The sequence below is a fragment of the Phascolarctos cinereus genome, unplaced genomic scaffold (assembly GCF_003287225.1).
Source record: "Phascolarctos cinereus isolate Bilbo 61053 unplaced genomic scaffold, phaCin_HiC Scaffold_4;HRSCAF=312, whole genome shotgun sequence".
NCBI classification, from domain to species: domain Eukaryota; kingdom Metazoa; phylum Chordata; class Mammalia; order Diprotodontia; family Phascolarctidae; genus Phascolarctos; species Phascolarctos cinereus.
In genome coordinates this window covers 160,896,620-160,903,588 of record NW_027555847.1, presented here as the reverse complement: position 1 = coordinate 160,903,588, position 6,969 = coordinate 160,896,620, and positions in this window count along the sequence as shown.

The following is a 6,969-nucleotide window of genomic DNA, read 5'->3' as shown; positions in this document are numbered from 1 at the left end:
TTCCTCAAATGAAATGGTTTCCCATTCTCTCACTAACCTGGTTATCCCCTGGAAGAGTTCCAGTTCATCAAGAGAACTGTATAATACAGCCAAGACATTACTTAAAACACCCCCCCCAGCTATTTGACACTGTTGACTTTCATAGAGCTTGTAGTCAACTGAAAGAAACAAACTGGCATGTGAGGTGTTTACCAACTAGATTTCCCCCAGCTTATCCTTCCTTGCATATTTGTTTTTTTAAAAACCCAAATTAAGAACTTTACATTTATTTCTATTAAATTTCACCTCATTTTCAGCCTGAAGTTTATTCCTAAACTAATTCTGAGCTTGAACTATTTTGATAGAATTCAGAAATGCTGGCCTAGGGTGGGGGTGGGGATGGGGTATAAAATACCACAGGGATGAGAGGATCATGGATTACAAATTGAGAACAGACCTTAGAGGCACTTTAAGACAACTCCTTCATTGTAAAGGGTGAGAAAACATGTCAGATCTTAAGTGACTTGTCCAGGGTCACACTAGTAGTAATAGAAATGGGATTTGAACCCAGGTTATCTAGCTCTATAAGCCATTGTTTTTTCCACCATACCAGGCTGTTCATATCTTTACCTTTGGGCCTCATCCTTAACCTGTGAAATCTCAGTACCCTTGCTCTAAAAGGATTGGGTAATTTGGGAAGAATCTGAAACAACAGAGAGGAAATTAAGCCTTTTTCATATAGAAAAATCCTTATCAAAGGATTTTTGATGCATACATCATTTCATTTTTACATCTTTAAAGGGAAACATGTCACTAGCATTTGCATTTTCATATGGAAAAAAAGTCATCCATGAAACAGGAGGGTTCTGTAGAACATCGTTTGGGAAACACCAGGGCAGACCTTCTTCAATTTTGATTTCATTTTTGTATCAATTATTCCTCAGGTACCTTGGAACCTGTTGTTTTGTTCTTCTGAAGGGAATGAGTTAAAATGTATCTAGCTAACTTCAGGCCAAAAATGGTAACATAGCAAGCTAATTAAATTCAAAGCCCTGTTCCCTAATATTAATAATGGATGCTTCAGAGCCCAAAGAGTGGGAGAGAAAGTTGACCTGATCCCCTCATGGTTCTCACTCTTTGATAGGTTGATTCAGAGTGCTTTTGGTATAGAAACAAGTTAACAAAACAGAAATGAAAGATTCCCATAGTATTAAATACCAAGATGATGGATTTCTCTGAATGTGAAAATCTTTATTCTTCTTAACTTAAGGGAAAGGGCTTAGGACCTTTGAATTTTCAATACTTCTGACAGCTTAGATTTCACTGAGCTATTACAGTGGGTAGAAGCTAGAAAAGAGCAATAAAGCCCGCTTGAAATTGTTTCTGTCCTCTTGGAGAAGATAGAAATAAAGAGGAAAAAGCAAGCTCTGTGCAGTAATGGAGGTTAGACAGTTATCTGTGTCCCAAGATATTTAAATTCCATCAGGTGAAGTATGTGGTGACCTGAAGATGCATTTGTAATGTTCATTCACCAAGCATTTCTTGAGCTGAAACTATGCCTGCACTCTGCCAGATTGCTCTGGTGGACACAAAAGAAATAAACGATACACTTTCTTCCCAGAGAGAGGTTATAATATAGTTGAGGAAGGAACATCCACTGTCATAAGTATAAATAGTAATACAAGATGGTGAATGATAAATGCTAAAATGAGTATGTATAGGCAGTAAGTCTCAGATGAGGGAGAGATCAGTGGTTGGGGTAGTACTTGAGGGTGGGCATTGAGAGACAGGATTTAAATAGGAAAAGATGAGCAAAGCAACAGGTGAGAATAAGTAAGACCTATCTGTCATCTCAGGGAGGAGACTAGCCCAAGTGGAGTAGATAGCTCAACATGGAAAGTAGTAGAAGTTAAGACTGGGACCAGATCATAGAGTGTTTTGACTGCTGGGCTAGAGTTAAGACTTTGTCCTTTGGGCATTAGGGTCATCAAAGGCTTTTTGGACATGACACATTTTTTAAGCAGGACATCCAGTTGGAAATGTCCAATAAGAAGTGTTCCCTCCTTTTTCAGCCTGTTTTTCTAATGAGGAAGAGCAAAATGAAATTTTAGGGTAGTTCTGTAACTATCTCAGGGTCACCTGGTAAAAAATAAGATCAAAGCTAAAAGTCCTAGAGTTCAGGTAGTAGATAAGTTTCCAGCAGTCTAGCCTTTTGTGGGTTTTCCCACATCAATCAATACCACTAAAATTTCTTCCTGCCTTCAAGTTGAATAGTAGTTTAACTCAACAAATGACTCCAGGGCAGAATCTTACTATTCAGAGAGGGTAGTGGTGAGGAAGGGTTAGGTGCCCTACATGTGAAACATGCCGTCATCCCTGGCCCTTCACTGTGCCTCCATCAGGTCCAGCCACTTCATTTTATAGATGAGGCCCAGAGAAATTGCAGGACTGACTTAAAGTCACACAAGTAGTCCATGGCAGAGCTGGCATTCAAACCCAAGCCCTTTGACTCCATATCTGATGCTCTTCCCATCATACCAATGTTCCCTCCAGTTTTCTTAGGAACTTGTTTATTTCTATAATAGTTTCTACTCTACCTAGTGACTGATCAGTGGATTAGAAATTCTTTCCCAGGAAATCCAGTTATCCTATATTTGAAATGCACTTGTTTCTCACTATTTGAATTCCTGTATTTCCTGTGTCCAATCAGTTCTGCTGGTGATGAAGCATTCAATCTGTTAAATCACACCTCAGGTGCTATATTACCTAAGCAAGATATTTCTTAATTGTAACACTAACACACACACACATCAGTTAGCACGTCTTCCTTTTGAAATTACTTTGTATTTACTTACTTGTTGTATCAAGTTCCTTGAGGACAGGAACCTTGCACAAAGTAAGCAATTCATAAACATTTGTTGGATTGAATTGAGTTGAAAGTACACACAACAACTGAAGAGAAACCCAGGCTTCTCTCCATTGTTCTGAAACCCAAATAATAATAGTCTCTGTCCCTTCTGACATCCAGTCTGACTTTGATCATAGTAGAAAACAAACCCATTCCCCCAGAGTATTGCTAAGCATTAATTTCTATAACTTCCGTCCTCAGGTATGAGTTCTCAAGCTTTTCCTAGTGTTAAGGATTAGACAGATCTAGATGTTGATTTAGAAACACTAAATTCGCAGTTATTGCCTTTCATTTAGATAGGTTTCCTGTTGAAAAGGTTCGCCACACTGACTTTGTAAATCTTAAGTCCCAGGGCTTATATTTTCCTTTTCTTTTTCATATTCCTATTTGCTCATGATTGGATTTCTCTTAGGCCTCAGGCTTCTGGGCCCATACTGATTGACAACACTGCACTAATTTCTTCAGTCTGCATTTTACCAGGTGGATTTCTCTGATAAAACCTAGAGTAATTCCTTGTAGAAATATTTTATCTGATTGCTGCTGCCCCGGGGAAATTTAGTTATGCCCATAAGGCCTTTTTGGACCTCATCAGTGACTGGAAAATCCGAGAGGGACTCTAATGAGGAAAGAATGAAATTAGATTGATCTGTGTAGGAAGCCCAGCTCTCACTTTAGAAATAATGGATCACTCCTGCATTGTGTCCCCTGTGTGTATTGCTCTGCAGAGAGTGAAATGGTGGAAAAGCTTCAGTAGATGACCAGGTTAAGAATTCACTTTCAAGCTGTCGGTTACTTCAGCACATATGTAAGTGCCCTGTTCAGATGCTCCATTTCAAGCAGCCAATCACAATCAATAATAATCTCTGATTATGAAACAGGAATGCTGGGGGATTTTGATTACATCAAGTACCAGGGGAGATGGCTTGGATGAGAGAGAATGGTTGAAATTTGGGGTTTGGGGGTAGGAGATGGTAACTAATTCAAGAATCAAAAAAAGGCCAGATTGTACATACCTACATGTTCTAGGAGATTGGGAACATTCCCAAAGCTTGATGAAGAACCTGATGTTCTCTCCTCCCCTTTAAGATTCTGAAGTCTTTCTTTGGATAATTCAACTCTTCAAGACCTAAATTAAACATTTTTTTTCTTGTCTTTTATCAAGGTAACCCTAGCCAGGGTATAAAAACAAATCACCAGTGAAGACATCAAAAAAGCAACCTGCTTAAAACTCTTTAAATTAGCCACTCTAACCTCTAAGTACCAGCTTACCTACCTGGTTCTCTTGGAGGTTTCTGACTCTACAGTTCAAGTCATTTGTCTTGGTTGAGAGAATAGGGAATAAGGGAGCCAGGGAGAGGCATTTTGTCTCCTTGCTGCTGCCTCAGGAATATTGGGCTTCACAGACCTTAATCCCTAAAGCCGTCTTGGAGCTGATGAGGTCCTTGGGGAACTAGTGGGGAGAAAAGGCAATTAGGTTGTTCTGTGTAAGAAACTAAATTTCCACTTTGAGAATAATAAATCATCCCTCTATTATGCCCTCTGGATGTTATTGATTCCTGAAATGCCTACCAGAGGTAATATGGAAATTAGTCCCTTAGAAGGAATTGTAGATACAACTCTATAATTAGTCCTTCTTCCCCACTATTCCCTCCCCAAAGGGAAAAGATAAAGAAAAAAACTTGTAACAAATATGACTAGCAAGCAAAATAGAGTCCCACATTGGCCATGTCTCAAAGTATTGAACTGAATATCACTGTCTTTAGGATGTTTTTCTTTAGAGTATTATTAATGTATAAATTGTTCTGTTCATCTCCTTCTGCATAGCTTCATATATCTTCCTAGAGTTCTCTGAAAATTGTCCCTCTTGTCACTTCTTACAGCCAATAATATTCCATTACCATCATACTCAGGGACTAAAGTAGAGAGATCAGACTACAGAAAGAGGTTGGGGGCAGAGAAGAGTGCCAATTAATGGTAAATTTTGAACAAGCAATCAGGGATTTAGCTAGAATATAGAGGGAAATGGAAATTACTGACACCCTAGCCAATAAGTTTTGGTAGCAGGAGAATAGAACCCCTGAATTCAAAATGGTCCAGGTTATATCCTATCTATACCCCCTCATTCTGGTTCTTGCCTACATCCTCTCACCAGACCTTCACAAATAAATCCACCCAATGTGTCAAAAGTCCTTCCTTCAGACATTGATAGCATCACATTGGATAAACACCAGGAGAATACATAGATTATCCAGTAGCTAAGATCTCTATCTCTTGCTTTTTCTCACACGCGTGTGCCACCTGGCCAGCCTACAGCCACACATTTCTCTGATATACCACTTTTCCTGTGCAGTTCCTTAATACTGTGCTGAAAGTTCCTCATGCCCCCATGCTTCTCTCTCCATTGTCCGTGGGGTTACTTGCAACTTTTATTCATCAGGGACAACAGTATTCCATATTTTGCAGCTGCATAACCAGAAAGAAAGAGTATTAAAAAGTTAGGCCTTTGTTTCAGAGAGAAGTTTATGATCTTTAAAAGTATTGTGCTGTATCCCAAATTCAATCCATCCTAGCCAATTCTGGACCCAGGTCATTGTCCATCTGCTTGCAGTATCTTTCTAAGATATATGCACTTATAGACCAGGTTTATGGACAGTGCATTCAACTGCATATCTTTGTCCCAAATCATTGTGATTAGTGATGAGGCAGATAGGAGTATTTGAGACAGATGGAGCAAACAGAATGCAGGATGTGATCGGCCAGAAAGTACTGGAGAAGACTGCATTGAAACCCCCCACCGTGGGCTTATCTGTATGCATTCACAAAGTACCTTAGATTACCTGACATTCCAGAATAGCTCTTTCCTTCCCCCTTTCCTGTCCCCTCTGCTTACCTGTATGGACTACATGACATTCTGGAGCAGCGCTCCCCTCTACCTTGTTCCCCCTTCCCATTTTCTTAAACTGTAGTAGCTCCCCCTGCCCCATCTTGTCAAACTGTATATAGACCAGACACATAACCTGGGTCAATGTTGGGTCTCCAGTAGGGAACAGGGCTCACTGGGCCCTCTGGCCTTCCATAAGGAAGAGTCTACTGGGTGTGTCACCCCAATAAATGCCTTTACTTAGCTTGGAGATGGTCTGAGCAAATTCCTTCAAGACAACCCCACGACACACGTCTCCACTTTGAAGGTAGGCCCATATTGCCCATACTTTAGAATCATTTGTGAGTTAGTAGAAGGGAAAAGATGGAAGTGAAAAAAAATTCAAGTGAGATAATGGATGAGTTAAGGTCAGCAAAAATTGCACTGTTTCTCACTCCCGTCCATGCTGTGCTGGGGAGAGCAAGTTGAAATAAAGGCCTACTTCCATTTAGATGCTGAGGGGAGGGCAAATGGAAAGAGAGAAAAATGCAAATCCAAGTATCAGAAGCTGCCTTCAAACTCTAATTCCAGGACCTGGAACACACTGTAATACCTCAGGACTCTCAGATTCCAAAGATTCAGAATCCATTATTACTGTTCTCTCACTTGCCCTCAACCGCCACCCAGGTTTCATCTACCCCTGTAGTATGGTAATTATGCTGTCTTCCTTCTAGGCAAATCATTCACAACCTAAGTTTTCTGCTGCCTTAGGTAGTAGGGAGACAAAGGAGAAAGGCCTTGGAGGGGATTAGATCTATGAAGGAAAAGAAAGCTAACTCTAGAAATTGAGTTCTAAGTGGATCTATCACCTTGAGTATGTATATTATGTGAATTAAATTATACATGGTATCTGGGTGAAACTATCAATGCTGATTATAGATACTGAAGAACTAACAAAGTGAGAAAAGAAAAGCTAAAATATGGTTTAGATTTATAAAATACTAATTATCATTTATGTGAACAGTTTGCTAGTTATCCTAATTACTGTATAACACAATAGTTGTACATATATACATAATATTATTTTTATATATAAGTTTATGTTATTAAAACTAAATTATTGTGGGGCAGCTAGGTGGCGAAGTGGATAGAGCACTGGCCCTGGATTCAGGAGGACCTGAGTTCAAATGTGGCCTCAGACACACAACACTTACTAGCTGTG